This window comes from Dermochelys coriacea, chromosome 15 (assembly GCF_009764565.3).
Source record: "Dermochelys coriacea isolate rDerCor1 chromosome 15, rDerCor1.pri.v4, whole genome shotgun sequence".
NCBI classification, from domain to species: Eukaryota; Metazoa; Chordata; order Testudines; family Dermochelyidae; genus Dermochelys; species Dermochelys coriacea.
The window spans coordinates 12,112,494-12,128,886 of NC_050082.1; positions in this window are offsets into that span (position 1 = coordinate 12,112,494).

Consider the following 16,393-nt stretch of genomic DNA (forward strand, 5'->3'; position numbering starts at 1 on the left):
TGAAGTGGGTTTTAGCCCACGAAAGCTTATGCCCAAATAAATTTTAGTCTCCAAGGTGCCACAAGGACACTCTTGGGGACATTGCTTAGTTTCACAGCTGCTATACCTGATCTGTGGTTGTAAGAGGTTAAAATAATCCTTTTGATTTGCTGTCAACATAATTTTTATCAGTTTACCAGGTTGAACTCTCATTCAGTTCTAAATCCATAAGTATAGACTGAAGAATCTCCTTAATTTGCAGTCATATTTTGCATCTTGCTGATTTATTTCCAGTGATCTTGTGATAAACTTGGCAGTCCATTAGGGAACTACTATACAATATGTTGTGTACCCTTTCCATTATCAGGGGACTATGACTTTAGTTTACAGTTGCTTTTTTTTCTAACTGGAAGCGTGTCATTCAGGCCGTCTGTGGGAAGCCTGCTGGAAAAACAGCATCTTTTAGGGACAGGCTTGCCAGCACAGGGGACTGGGGCACAGAGAAGTAGGAACAGGAGGTTATCTGCAGTCCTGGAAAGGGCAGCACACAAGCACAGGCTCCAGCCCCAGGGACTCATAGCACTCTCCAGAAAGACCACCTAGCCCCACTGAATCTCACTGAGAATCTCTATCCCCAGAGAGACCCTATCCCTCAATTCCACTGAACCTTATTGGACCCCCTACCCCCAGAGGGTATGTCTACACTGTAGCTGGGAGTGTGCCTCCCAGCTGGGGTAGACAGACTTCCACTAGCTTGTCTCAAGCTAGCACCCTAAAAATAGTGGATGTCATGGCTCAGGCTAAGACTCAACTAGCCACCCTAGCTCAGACGCAGGGGTCAGGTGCACTTGAGAACTTGAGCTGACGCCCAACCTGCAATATCCACACCACTGTTTTTAGCATTCTAGCTTGAGCTGGTCTACCCAGGGTCAGAGGTTCACTTCCATATGCAGTGTACATATGCCCGGAGAGAGCCCCAATCCCACTGCATCCCCCAGATCCCAATATCCCAAACTCGTAGGATGGATTTGATTTTATTCATTTGCCTTTTTAAAAAAACAAAAAAACCCCGATCACCCAGTAAGTAGGTCCATGAGTTAAAAATTGGATGCTTTTATGATGTAATATGTCTACAAAAATTTCTAATTGTCTAGATCGGGGTGGGCAAACTATGGCCTGCCAGCAGCTTTATTCCAGCCCTTGAGCTCCCACTGGGGAGTGAGGTTTGGGGCTTGCCCCACTACAGCGCTCCAGCCAGGGAGCAGGGTCAGGGGCCGCTCCACACGGCTGCCAGAAGCAGCAGCATGGCCCCCCTCCAGCTCCTATGTGTAGAGGCAGCCAGGGGGCTCTACTCTGCATGCTGCCCCCACCCCAAGTGCCACCCCTGCAGCTCCTATTGGCCGGGAGCTGCAGCAGCTGTGCCTGCAGATGGGGCAGGGTGTAGAGCCACCTGGCCTCACCTCCGCATAGGAGCTGGAGAGGGGACATGCCGCTGCTTCTGGGAGCCGCTTGGGGTAAGTGCTGCCTGGAGCCTGCACCCCCAAGCCTCTCCCCGCACCCCTGCCCTGATTTCCCCTCCCAACCCCTTGATCCCAGCCTGGAATACCTTCCTGGACCTCAAACCCCTCAGCCCTACCCTAGAGCCCTCACCCCCCCCGGAGCTCCCCTCCCACACCATGAATTCCTTATTTCTGTCCCCACCCCAGAGCCTGCACCCCCAACCAGAGCCCTCACCCCTCCTGCACCTCAACCTCAATTTGGTGAGCATTCATGGCCTGCCATACAATTTCTATTTCCAGATGTGGCCCTTGGGCCAAAAAGTTTGCCCACCCTGGTCTAGATAAAGTGCTTGAAAAAAATTTCCGTGGGGACTGACAGACTCCCCCCACCCCCTCTTTTTCAGACACTTTAAGCATTGTGGAAACTTGATACGTTCTGTTTCAGAGTAGTAGCCATGTTAGTCTGTATTTGCAAAAGAAAAGAAGTACTTGTGGCACCTTAGAGACTAACAAATTTATTTGAGCATAAGCTTTCGTGAGCTACAGCTCCCTTCATCGGATGCATTCAATTACCTTACAAGTGGAGAACCAGTGATGACAAGGCCAAAGAACAATTCATTTGGCAACTTAACACCATTAATTTGGGCTTGAATATGGACTGGGAGTGGCTGGCTCACTACAAAAGCAATTTTCCCTCTCTCGGTGTTGACATCAATTATTGGGAGTGGACCACCCCTACCCTGACTGAATTGGCCTTGTCATCACTGGTTCTCCACTTGTAAGATAACATCCTTCTCTTCATGTGCCAGTATATTTATGCTTGTATCTGTAATTTTCACTCCATGCATTTGAAGAAGTGGGTTTTTTTTACCCACAAAAGCTTATGCCAAAATAAATCTTACTCTTTAAAGTGCCACCGGACTCCTCGTTGTTTTTGTGGATACAGACTAACATGGCTACCCCATCTGATATTAAAATATAGTTTACTCTTTGAAAGTAGTATTTTTTTAAAAGGGCATTTAAAGGAATTTGTCAACTGCCTCAAACACTTCCATGTCACAGACTGGGGTGGTGTAAATATAGACTCCACAGTAAAGCAAAAAATCTTAATTTACATACACTCCTAATGCCCTCAAAATTTCACCATTAGTTGGTTGGAACACATTCCCTTTTGATTTTTGAAAGTTCTGCTTACAACTCTGTAGGGTAAAACTGCAACAGTGTGTTCACTGGCAGTGGCCTTCCTGATCAGAGGTGGATGATGCAGCTATTTTCCTTTTTTTAAGTGGTTTAGTAATCAGCCTCAGCGATAATAGTTTTATTGTGGAGGAGAGGCCATCTGCTGCCTTTATAGCTTCCCTTAGCAACAAAGTCACGAGTTTCACAGACACAATCCTCACAGGAAGATTGTAAATTTTAAAAAGTGCAATTTAATTTAGGTTCATGCTTTTTATAGCAGGGCAGCCATGCTGAATATTTAACAGCATGCTAACTCTGGGCTTTTAATAAAGGGAAGGATCCTATGCCTTGGATAGTGAAGTTTATTCATAGGTGAAAGCGAGGTGGTGTTGAGCCAGCCTAGAGACATTTTACCAATACACACCTTCGATGGATTCAGCCACGCTGGCATTGCATGTAACTATTGGATGGCTACATCTGAAAATGCAGCTGATTTGTAAGTATTTATTTGTATTACTATAGCGCCTAGAGGCTCTAGTCATAGACCAGGACCCCATTGTGCCAGGTATTGTATAAACAGAATGAAAAAATGGCATCTGCCCCAACAGGCTTATGATCTACATGGGATAGATGTTATCACAGAGCAGGCTCATTTTGTCCTTTCATTTTAGTCTCTTAGCTGACTCTGGCTCTTGGTTTGTGAACCCTTCAGACCGGTGTCTGGGAGGCTCAACCAGTCGGAGCCCTTGCACCGTGGAGCTGGAATATCGTGGTGTGACATATGCTATTGTCAATGGATGAAATAAGGCAGCAGGAGGTTCGGTAGTCTGTCACACCTAACTTGTATGGCAGGTACTCCTCGACTTCTGGAACTGCCTTTCTCTTTCTAAGGTAAACAGCTGCTGAAAGCCTTAGCTTAGTGCTGAGTCAGCAGGTTGCCTTATAACGAAGTAATTTCATACAGGCTGCAGTGCTGAGCTAATGCCTGAATTGAGAGTGAATAGGAATTCTCATTTTAACTGAAAGAACGGCAACTTCCCTGATGCAGCTAAGGAAGGGTGTGCCCTCGAGGAGGTGACAACTGGCTGTATCACAGGGAGGTGTCTGGCTTCATTTGATCCCTGATGAGACAAGTTGGCTAGTATCAAGTAGTTTCAAGGTAAATATTACTTTTCATATATAAAGCCCTTTTAAGTAATTTTTGTCCGGCCTCTCTCTAGTTTCCCTCTGATCTCCAGGAGAAGCTAACACTATTATCAACTTACTAGCAGTCAGGCTAACCAAGACATAAATTTACAATGAATCTCAAAGGCCCGTACGCTTTCTCTGCCAATCAAAATTTTGCTCCCCTTCCTTTTTGGTGAACTTAGTACTTTTGAATGGTGCCACAGTGACAATCTTAGAAAAGGGAAGTCGGTGGGCACTTATTGACTGGTTGGTTTTTTTTTTTTTTTTTTTTTTTTTTTAAAAACAGGCTCAGCATGGTGGGTGCTGAGCACTTCTGCAAATCTGGCCCTTGTAATGAAAGATGGAACTAGAGGTGAAAGGGTCTCTCACCTTGCATTTTGTTCAATAGTTCAATAGGCAGAAATATTTGGGACTCTGGTAGATCTCCCCAACTGTCTGGCCCTACATGCTCAAAATGCTACTTATCAGGATTGCCTTTTAACAAGTTTCTGGGTTTTAAGTTGTCTGAAGAAGGTTTTGTGCTGTGATTCTAGGAAGAGCTCAAGTTGGGGGCAGGTCCTGGGTGGCGAAGTTGATGATTTGCAAGAGGTTGTTGGAGAATGGCAACAATATAAAAGGCCAAAAGGAAAATCCTATAAAGGTAATTAGAGTGGGGACAGATTGGGACCTTCCTGAGCCCTCCGCCAAGCCTAGAGTATGTTTCATTGATCAGCAGAGATGTTAGTCACTGACAGGAAATCAGAGGGTTAATTAGGCACTAAAGTCTTTCCTAGGTAAAGGTGTGATGATGTATGTGCTACTGTGTATCTGTTAATGGCAATTCAATTCATCATGTCTTCATTCTGACAAATGATTGGCCATCCACTAGGTGGCTCTGTGGCCAAAAAAGCTAAACAAGCAAGGAATCCAGGGCTGTGTGTGTACCTATCTGATCAACATTTAAAAGAAAAGCAAGGAATGGATTTTTCCGAGTTCAAATCCATAAACACAATAGTGTCTTCATCCAGAAAACAAGGTTGAATTTCAGAAATTCCATCTTGCCAGCAGGTGAACCCAAGAACCCCTGTATGTGATTCAGGAGCCTCACACCTCTAAAGGGCTAGTGAGCGGGTGCAGATCTTTTCTCTTGAGACTTCACCCAGTAATTCAGTTTCATCTATTCTTTTCCTTCTGGTCTTGCATCTAGACCTCATCTTCACAATTGAGGCCACAGAGCTGTTTAAATGCACAGAATTACAGCAAAACCTGTTTATAAACACAGCCTGACTGGCCTGTGTGGAAAGGGTTTAAACTAGAGCTGGTTGGAAAATGGTGAAACTTCTTTTTTATGGGACAGACGTTGACCACCTCTATAACTTTCATTGAAAACATCTACCAGATCTAGTTTGCATGCTAACCTATTGTTGAAAATCATGCTTGGAATGGGGGTTAACATACATGTCTAACAAATGTCTTCTTAGAAGGGTGTGACATTGTAGGTAAAGTAGTGGAGTGGGGCAGCTTTAACCACTCCCAATAAGTATGGTTGGGTGTATTTTTTTTATTACTTTAGAAAAGTATATTTTTGTTTCTGCTTGAACAAATTGCAAAGTGTTCTAGGACACTAACCCAGGAGAAGATCTCTGGATTTCCAGAATAAATGTGTTTCCAGGTCAAATCATTTTTAAGTAATTTAAAAAATACATTTTGGTACTTTTTTCCCAAACTATGGTTGTGGCAGCTTGTACTGTTTACTAAAAGCTGTCCTAAAAAGTGAGGTCATCAATAATGGATTATAGCAGAATTGAGATCTGTTAAACTTTGTAGCCCACTCTCCCCTTAAAGAAATAAAAGCATGCTTGGGGTCCCATTCTTACCTTCTGTATTCTCCTACCACCTCATCCGTATGCACAGAAAGCGAAAATATTTTCCCATTAAAAACTTTACAAAGCAGTAATGCATACCTTATGTGTAGTTCTTCCACTTTCAAATAAAGATTAAGCTTGCTCCTCCAAAGCCCTTGAAGTCCATTAGAAACTCTAGAATGCTAACCACTTGGCTTTCCAGAAGAGCCCTAGAGAGAGTGAGCACTGACTTTCTCTAAGCACAGCTTGTCTCTGCAGCTGCTGTTTGTTTGACCTCCAGATGCTGTTACTTGACTCATGGCCAGGCTCTGTTCCCCAGGCATGTGTGCTCTGGCATTTAGTGCATGGTTTTTCTGGTTCAGTAACTTGAAAAAATTAAACTATTAGATTCACATGAGGTTTTTATGCTATAGATAGGATTGCTGAGAAGTATTTTAGTCTCCCCTGCTTTCATCTCAGGCTTTTGTATTTCTTTTCATTCTTACCGTTATCAGTGGCTTTTCATCAGTGCTGGCTGATAAATTTTCCTGTTCTATAGGCTCTGAGTAAATTCCCCACATAATTTCTGATGACAGGAATAGGCCGTATTATTGGTATGAAGTTTCAACAGGTACCAAAGGGATGAGTCCATGTGGATTATACTGATGTAGCAATCTGTAGGCCATAGAGGCTGAAATGCGGGCAGCTGCAACTGGATATGAGGTGGTGTGGGGAGGAAACTTGAGCAGAAACTCATCCAGGCTTCTAGAATCGAATAGGGGGCTCAGCTCTGTTGTTCAAAACCTCCATCATTTGTGCCCCAAAGAGCAAAAGGTTGTATGGTGGGGGATTTTCAATGCAACTTTTGCAAAGCACTTGATTCTGCCTCATAGACCCAGATGTGTACCAGCTGCAAGTCAACCTCAAAGCTGAGGCTGATCTGGATATTTACAGCCTAGTACTCTCAAAACTGTGCATGTCTCATTCCTTTCCCACTCCCATCCATACACATGCCTGTGTAATACACAGCCCTCCTCTCAAAGTGCACCTCCCCGCCTGAAAGTCTATGATCCTGCATCTTACAACACCTGCCATACTTGTACTCAGTCCTGCTCCACAAATGTACTTCTCTCCACTGTGTGTTCTTCACTGGTTACAATGAGAAGCATTTTGCTTTGTCTGGGCAGAGGCAGCAGGGAATGGGTGGCAAGCTACTGATTCTATTTTGTTAGTCTAATGATATACCCCAGTGTAAAAGCTACTTCCTGGTCGGTGATAGGCTTTGGCTTACTTACAAAGACTTGGATGGCTGTGGGACAATAGGCAGCAGTCTTTAAACTCCTTTCCGCTCCTGTAATATCCTGGATAGCACAGGGATGTGACTCCTGATCCTCCTGTCCTTTCTTTAGGAGTCCATCCTGGTCCCTACCCCTGCTATGCAAAGCTACCATATCACGGAATTGGTGACAACATGCTAGTAGATGGCACAGCCAAAATATCAGTGGTTCTTGCCTACTCTGCCAGACCAAGCTGTGTTTTAACTGTCTCAAGTATCTTGTCATCTGGTCCTGCAACACAATAGCATTTGGTAGTGTAGATGGGCCTCAGGGTTAACGAATCAGCTGGATTTCACTGGACTTGGTTTTCTTTATTAAAAAGATAGCTTTTAATGATGGCTAGAACTAGCAGAGAACAACAATAGAGTGTCTCCAACATGGAAGCTGAGGAGGGTATGTTGAGCATGACGTTCAGGGTTTTTTGTTTACCTGCTTTTTACCTTCTAATGAGAGAAGTCTTTATTTTTGTGTATTCACTGGCTGTTTCCTGCTGCAGAGAGATTATTAGCTCTGGCTCACGGCCAAATCCTTGCACAAGCTGGCACTGTGTGCAGCTTCTCCTGCTCAGCAGAAATGTTCTCAAATAGGGTTCCATGAAGAGTGGAGGTTTCCAGCATCAGTAATTAGATGAAGAATTTTGCAGCCCTGGCTGATAAAGGGGGTTTTGTAAGTTGCATGTGTGTGTTGAGGGAAGCTTAAGAGAATTACAGGAGAGCACTTTGTTGCGGCTATTGGATTGTATGCACTGAGCGTTGTTTAGTTTTTTCACTTTACCTTGCCTTGGGGCTTTAAACACGCTGTCTGCGGTGATTTCCCCTGGCTTTGGCTCAGTAGCCAGACTTTAGTGTAGCTGCACCAATGCAAACCTCCAGTGTTAACAGGATAAACCACTATAAGCTGTGATTTGCCTGTCTCTACCAATGCCTGCTGTCACAATGAGTTAAGTTGGGGTAGATCAAGCCTGCCTTTATTTTTTTGTATTTTAATAGCACCCACAAACTGAAAAAGTCCCTGCTCAGAAGCTTTGCAATCTTCAGTAAAGATTTGATTCCACCTAACCCCAGTGAAAGTGAGGGTCAAAGAGGCAGTATGGTGGAGTGGCAAAGGGCACATTAGGGGAAAGTCAATGTTTCCTGAGGAGATGCAAGCACTCATTTTTAATATTGATCTGCTTCCAGATTGGGCGGGTAGGCCAATCAGATGGTGTTATAATGTCTAACAGATTATTTTGTGTCATACTCTTATTGTCCCTATTATGCTATCTGAGCATCTCACCTCCTTTAACAGATTTAATGCTGCTAGTGCCAATATTCTAGCTAGCCAGGAGCCCTGGTGCTGCAAAGTAACCATGTGCATGTAGCACCCTGTCCATATATGCTTTGGCATCTGCTATATACCTGTATATCTGAGTAGAGCACAGTGGCAATGGGCAGGTGCAACATGGCCTAAAATGATTTGCAGCAGCTGCATCTTCCAAGTCTAAAGTCCCTTTAGTCTTTAGAAAGCTGGGCTTCAATCACTGGTGTTGGGGTTCTGAACTTCCACAGCACCCTCCTTTTTGAGGTACAACACTTGGAGCCAGGCCTTCCTCTGGCGTTTTGGCTTCCACTGAGCAGAGACTCTGGGACTTCCCCAAAAGAAGCAGCTGCTCTGCAGTTGATAGCCTAGCTAGCAGTTCTCTGAAAGTACAGGTGTGTTTCCATTGGAAGGCCAGGTGGCTGGGAGGGAACGTGATGGTCCCAGAGGGGGTGCGTGTGTGTTTAATGTAACACAGGACTACAATTGAATCTCTGAGCAGATGGAATTAAATGACTCCTTCAGTGGTGTTTGGCTTATGCAAAACGGGGCTTGTTTACACTGTTTCCCATCATGCTTTTTAATAGTTGATTCACAAAGCATGAGAGTGAGAGATGAAAATGCCAGCAGTTCCAGTGGGTAAAGAAGAATGGTTGGAGAGAGATGAGTAGGTTCTTTGTAGACATGGGTATACACCCATTACCTTCTTTCCCCTTCCTGCCTAGCTGAGCAATCCTGAAACTTTGGCTAACTTAGTTAGGTCTTTGGTATGGAGGTGGGGGCAGAGGAAATATCACCTGTAAGACTAATGATGGTCCTGATTACAACTGAATCCAGCAGCTCACTCTAGTGAGGAAGGATTAGCCAGTGGTTAGAGCAATAACCTAGGACTTGAGAGACCTGCATTCAAGTTCCTGCTTGGCCCCAGGCTTCCTGTGGGACCTTAGGCAAGTCACTTAACCCCTGTGTGGCACACTGAAAAATGGGGCTAATAGCACTGCCCTATCCCACAGGAGTGTTAAGGCTAAATACATTAATTACCACAATGTATTCCAGTGCTACCATAACAAGGTCAGAGAAGTATCTCAGGCTATGTATATACTACTGTTTATGCCAGCATAATTAATGTCACTCGGGAGGGGTGTGTGTGTGTGTGTGTGTGTGTGTGTGTGTATAAACCACCCCTCAGAATGAATTAAGTTACACTGGCATAAGTGCCAATGTGCATAGCGCTGTCAGTGGGAGAGCTTCTGCCGCTCGCAGAGGTGGTTTTGCTGAGCAGCTTCACCACACACACTGCAATGGCACAGCTGCACTGCTGTATATGTAGACATGACTTAAGGTAAATAGGACTCAGTCCGGTTGAGTTTAGGATGTAGCGGTGTCACTCAGAGCTGAGTTTTGTTTATTTGCATCTTGCTAGTGACTGGGTTTGGATGTGGTGGAAGGACATAGGAGTTTGGGAAGAGAGGCAATAGATATGTGGGGAGGTAGGGCCTTTTCTAGGTATCTCTTAAGATGCGTTGCTTTATTTTTCTTAAGCTTGTAATTAGTTAATGGACCAAATTTGCCATGGTTCTACTCCAGTGCACGCATTGGAGAGTCACGAATTCTGAATTTGACCCTCAACTCACAAGGCACCCAGAAACCTCCAAGTGTGGAGGTTGGTGGAAATTATAATCATCGTAGGATTGTGATCTGTACCTCTCAACTGCGTTTCCATTCAGGAACTGAATAATCTACATGTAAGCCGGCCATTTGTGCTGTTATCCCCGGTCACCAGCGGGCAGAGCGAGGAGATCACAGGGTGCTTATTGAGGGAGGGGATTCTAGAAGTTTTATTTTCCCTTCTTATTTAAAACAGACATTTTAATTACAGAAAATAAATGGAACGTTGGTTTATAAAACTGAAGATTACAGGTGTTTGCTGCCTTTCTCTCTGCCCTGAAAGCCAAGGATTTCCAGGAGTCGTGTGGAGTTCAGACTTGCTGTTCACCACTAAGGGATCTTTCCCACTAAGGATGAGCAAGAGATGCTTTCTAGCCAGCACTTGAACAGGGGGACTAACCTGCAAGTCATGGTAAGGACATACGAACCTTGCTTTCCTGTGGAGTCTACCATCCTGCATTTCTACCCCTTCTCCACTCTGGTGCTGTTTCACATTGATCTGCAGGAGTAGCTACTAAACAGCCCTCTAAGCAAGCCCAGAGAGCATCATGTATAATTACCAGGAAGGGTGCAGTGAGATCCCCATGCTGGTGCCCTAGTGAGGACACCACCAGTTCAGATACAAGAAGCTTTGCTAGCTTAGGTTAACACAAATCAGTTATTTGGATAAACTAGCCTGAGTGCCTGTCTTTTCTCTCTTTGGGAAACAGCTTGTTGTTATCTTGCATCAGAAAAATGGTTCACTGCGTTATCAGAATGTCTGCTGCATTCAGTGAGATACCACAGGGCCAGGCTCTGCATCCTGCCTGCTCTCCGTACCACGGCAGTGCATGTTTATGGTGTCTCATTATGACACAGCGTTCTAGATTTGGTTCATCGTGACTTATTTCCTGTTTTGTGTGGGACAGGGTGTTCAGTTTTGCAGGGTAGGACTCCTGGAGAGAAAAAGAGTTGACAAAAGTCATCTGTCACTCTCCTGAGACCCCCTTTAAAAGGATCTTTCCATGGGTTTGGATGGTAAAGTCCTGGTTGTTTTTTTTTTTTAGGGTTTCTTTTTTTTAATTTTAAATTGGTAAATCTGAAAACTCAGCAAATGCACCTAGCCTGATGGCATTGGGATGAACTGGCAAATGATACCAAGGGACTAGAAGATCATAGTAATTAGCAATGCAAAAGACATCACAGATCATTGAGAGCATCTTCTTACCTCTTCAGCTATTGACTCTTTGCTTAGAATGCCAAGAAGGCTGGTAACAGTTGCTGGGATGTGATTTATAATGTGCATACAGTGATGGCTTCAGACCCAAACTTAAACTCATTTTGCATAGGCCTGGGGTATTGCGTCTGCCCTGGGCTAGATTCTGTATACAAGAGCTGATGTCAGAATCAGAACAACGAATTGGTAGGGCCTGAAACACACGGAGGAGATCAGAGGTTAGGCTTATAATTCGTGCTCTGGAGGCTTTCAAATAAGCAGCCTGGCTGTGAGGGTTTGTCTCTCTGGCAGTGTATCAGCAGTCCAGCCCAAAGTCTTTGTTCCCCTGTTCCCTTTGCTATTCTGCATCTCCCTTTCTTCATGAATTGCATTCATTTGGCAAGATAATTCAACCCCACCCCCCAATCTCCCGGGTGAAACGAGAAGCATAGAGCTGACATAGAAACATAAAAAGTGGGATGTGTAAGCTGGGAGGGGGGTCATGGCACCACTTTGACAGTGTAGAGATTTAATGGGGAGGGGAGTTCTGGATTTTGCTACCTTTACCGTTGCTTCTGTGTGTGTGTTGGACCCCTGAGAAATCTTCCCTACCCGCTTCTCTTTAGCCTCACATTGCAGTCACTGACTTTCCAGCAAGGTGGATCGGGGAGATCTCCCTTCACAGTCTATCAAAACTGCTCCTTAATAGGCTGCAGAGGTTGCAGTTCAGTGACTCAAAATATGTCTTTCAGGGACCGAGCAAACAGCCTCGATAGCTCTCCCTCCAGGGACTGAGTGAGCTGCATATGCGGCCATCCTTTCTCCATCCAGGGATGTGTGCACTGCGCAAAGCATAAATATTTACATCCAAGCCTGAAATCCCAAGGAAAGAGAGTTTCTAACAGACCTGCTGTGGGCTTCTTAGTGGCATCTGCTTACACAGCCATGCTTTCTTGGACAGAGTACTGCTCTGGCAGGAGCTGGGGCCAGCTGCAAGTGCTATGGAGTTATGCAAAGGCCTCGCAGAACCAGATGCAGCAGTATCACTTCTGCAAGGGTGACAACCACGGGTTACAAAGGGGGCACGTGCATCAAGCACTTGTCTCAATGAAACAGACCCCGGTAATGGAGCGAGAGCAGAGCTCTGCTTCTGGGCAGAGATGCCGAGGAGTTCTGTGACTTCACTGGGGCAGGGCACAGCCCTGGACAGCGACTGCACCACTGCAGGGACTCCTGTTTCTTCCTCTGACAGTAGTAACATGCCGATGATAGAAGGGGCTGTGGCAAACATGTGACAGGTTCCAAGGGTAGAAAGGGAGACATGTAGGTAAAGTCTAACATCCATCCATTCAATATGGGTCAAATCCTCCTTCAGGCAAACCTGAAGCTGTTGGGAATTGTAACCATTGGAGGTTCATCTGAGTAAGGGCCCTTGGGCTTTTGCCCTCTGTGCCTGTTGAAACGTGTAAGGTGGATGGTTGAAATAAGGCATTAATCTACATAGAATGCATCTTGGCTAGTCATTTAGGATGAGGTGTTTTCCATTCTCTTGTATTTCGCCTGTGTAGGAATGTGTCTGCTGCAGGCCAAACACAATAGAATGGAAAAGTGGAAGCATAGCAGAGGTGAAGTGCAGGGAATAGAAGCATATAGAAATACTGGAATGGTGTAAACATGAAACACGGAGAGAGTTGATGCCTGCATGTTCCACCCTAAATAATCTAAGGCTGAAAGGGAAATGTAGGGTAAATAGCAGGAAAAAAGCCTAGACAGTGCATTAGGCTGTGGCTTAGGCTTCCAAGGGAATTGGTGAAAGCTTATTTGCATGGCTTGCAAGTGCTGGAGGGCCTCATTGCTCTCTGGACTAGACAAAGTGCTGGCAGATGTACTGGCAGCGGAAGAGTTCAGCCCTGGCAGAAGGATGGACTGGATGTTTTCTGTCTGTCTCTTCCATCCCTAACTTATTTTGTGTGAAGAAAAGGAGTACTTGTGGCACCTTAGAGACTCAAGTACTCCTTTTCTTTTTGCGAATACAGACTAACACGGCTGCTACTCTGAAACCTGTTGTTTTTGTGTGAGACTCTGCCTCTCTCCTCAGTTACTATATATAATGGCAGGCTGCCCTGTCACATTTCTCCTCCCCTCTGCATGTTTCCCAACAGACAGAGGGGTCATTTGGTAGCATGGATCTGACCCCTACATGTTAAGCGTCTTTGTTCTATTGGAGACAGGATAATAGATCCCGTCATACCATGTTGCTATTGCATTGATACACAGGCAAATGGGGAAAATACCAACAAAGCCTGGATATCTGATTACTTAAGAGATTGAAATGTTGCTGACTAGATTTTTTTTGTTCCATTGACTAACAGTTAATTTAACACGAGAAGCTCAGTTTTCAAATTCTCTGTCTAGTTTAGGACACAAGCGCCCAAATTCCTATTTTCAGCATCCACTGCAAATGCTAGTTTGAGGCCTCCAATGTCATGCTGGGATGCTGTGAAAGAAGCCTCTGTCTAAGCATTGGGCTCACAAAGATTCCCCCTTCCAAACCCTGAACAGTTCCTTAGCAATTATCCTTTAAACCGTGGTGTATCTTTGGAATATATTCTGCCTCAGGAAACAGGTCATTCACAGCATCAATTATAGAGGACTGAAATACCAGGGGAAGATCAGATCTTGTATTCTTCTTGGAGTATGTGCCAGTATGGATTCCACACTAGATGTGCAAGACCAGAGACTTTTGAATAGCAATGCCCAGTTGGGACCTTACATTTTGCCCTTTGCCTCTTCAGGCTCCTAGACTAGGGCATAAAAGATGGAGCAGTTACACCCCTCCCTGAGGCCTAGTCTACACCTAAAAATTAGATCAACCTAGCTACATTATTCATGGTTGGGAGAAATTTTGCACCCTGTGTGGGATAGTTAGGTCAGCCTAACCCTCACTGTAGATACAGCTAGGTTGATGGAAGAATACTTCTATCAACCTAGCTACCGCCTTTTGGAGAGGTGGATTAACTACAGTGTCTTAAAACCCCCTTCCAGGGATGTAGGACTCAGCTTTGCTGCTGTAGCAGCTGTAGTACAGACATACCCTCAATTCCTTTGGAATTTGATGTCGGTGGTAGCTAAGGGCTCTGAGAAATGGGAATGGAGGGCAGGTCCTGGACTGCACCATCTTGAAGAACCACAGGCTAGGTAACCATGCTTTACTTCAGCCCAATTGCTGGCTCTCTGGGACTTCATAAAACGTGGAAAATCACCCTAATTCTAGACTATGCTCAGCCCTAGTTTACAGTCAGTGGAATCCATTTAAAACAGGTCATTCTATTTCACAATTGGCTACATTTTGTCCCTTGGTAATATTTTTTTTTTTTTGCATTGTGGCTATATATATGTGTTACACAGAAACGTGCACCAGTCTGTGAACTGTGCGTTACTTGTGACGAGGGCCATGGAGCGATTATTTTTATTTGTATTACAGTAGAGCCCAGAAGCCCTTCCTGAGATCAGAATCCCGTTGTGATAGGCATTGCACAGACATATAGCATGAGACAGGCCCTGCTCCAAAGAGAGTATAGTCTACATAGGCAGGACAATTGTAGAAGGGGAACAGAGGCACAGAGAGGGAAAGTGACTTGCCCCAGATGACACAGCAGGTCTAAGGCAGAGCTTGGAATGGAAGCCACCCAGACAAGGTCCATGTTTTGGTGGGTGTGATGGGGTCATCTGCCTTCAAGGAGCAGATCCCAACCGAACTCCATTAAGTACTGAGATGCGCTCTCCTCCACTCCTGTTATGTGCTGTGATGTCCTCTGTGAATTCTTAACAGCCCCTGGGCTGGATCTACAGCCAGTGCAATGCACAAAAAAGGGGGCAACTGGTCAGGACCGGCTCCAGCTTTTTTGCTGCCCCAAGCAGCGAAGGGGAAAAAAAAGGAAAAAAAAAAATCCCGCTTGAGCCACCGCTGAATTGCTGCTGAAGAGGAACAGAGGAAATGAAGGTCTTGCTGCCGAATTCCCGGGCGTGCCGCCCCAATAACTCATGGAGTGCTGCCCCTTTCTATTGGCCGCCCCAGGCACCAGCTTCCTTTGCTGGTGCCTGGAGCCAGCCCTGCAACTGGTGTAGAACAAAGGGAATCACGGCCCTTCCCGAAGTGGAAGGGATGGTGAAGTGTAGAACTAGAATTGCTTCAGAAACAGCAGCAAACTGGTGCTGGCCTGTGTGAAAACAGATGGGGTTTCAGAGATAACAATCGTGCTGGGCAAGGAAGTGGGGGCCACGCTAACCCTATATTCCTGCCAGGAAGCAGATCTGTTGGACCAGAAAGGGAGATAAAGCAGTTTTGTCTCTTTCCTGCCTCCCCCATCTTTGTGTGACTCCATGGACTTTAGTGGAGTTACACCAGGCATGAATTTGGCCCATGCTGTTTCAATCTATCTAGGGTCTCATATGCCTCCCATCACTGCAGTATCCACACCCCTGTTTAGTTCACAGCAGGACACTGAAACGAGGCATGGGCAGAGCATTAGGAAGGGATTGGAAGGAACAATGCTGTCTAAACAGAGAAGTGACTGAGTGGATTACTGGCTGCAATAGGCCTCTCCCCTCTCTGTGGGCCACAAGGCACTTTTTTCTCCACCAGTCTCGACACGCATACAAAAGCTGGGTGTCATGTGAACATACAATGCCACAGTGCACAGAGGATTTGCACAAGCATAACTGAGATCAGAATGACAGGTTTCAGAGTAGCAGCCATGTTAGTCTGTATTCGCAAAAAGAAAAGGAGTACTTGTGGCATCTTAGAGACTAACAAATTTATTAGAGCATAAGCTTTCGTGAGCTAACAAATTTATTAGAGCATAAGCTTTCGTGAGCTGTAGCTCACGAAAGCTTATGCTCTAATAAATTTGTTAGTCTCTAAGGTGCCACAAGTACTCCTTTTCTTTTTGAGATCAGAATAGATCTCATGGAAAGGTAGGGCTAGAAGGGTCTGTGAGAGATCATCTAGTCCAGACTGTGTGCTGAGGACCAAGCATACCTGGACCATCCCTGACAGGTGTTTCTCTAACCTCTTCTTTAAAACCTCCAAATGCTGGGGATTCCCTAGGTAACCTGGTCAAGCATGTAGCTATCCTCATAATTAGAAAGTTTCTCCTAATAGCTAACCTACGTCTCTCATTGCAAGTTTCCCTTTCTGAGTTTCCTGAAGGAGAACAAAGTAGTTCA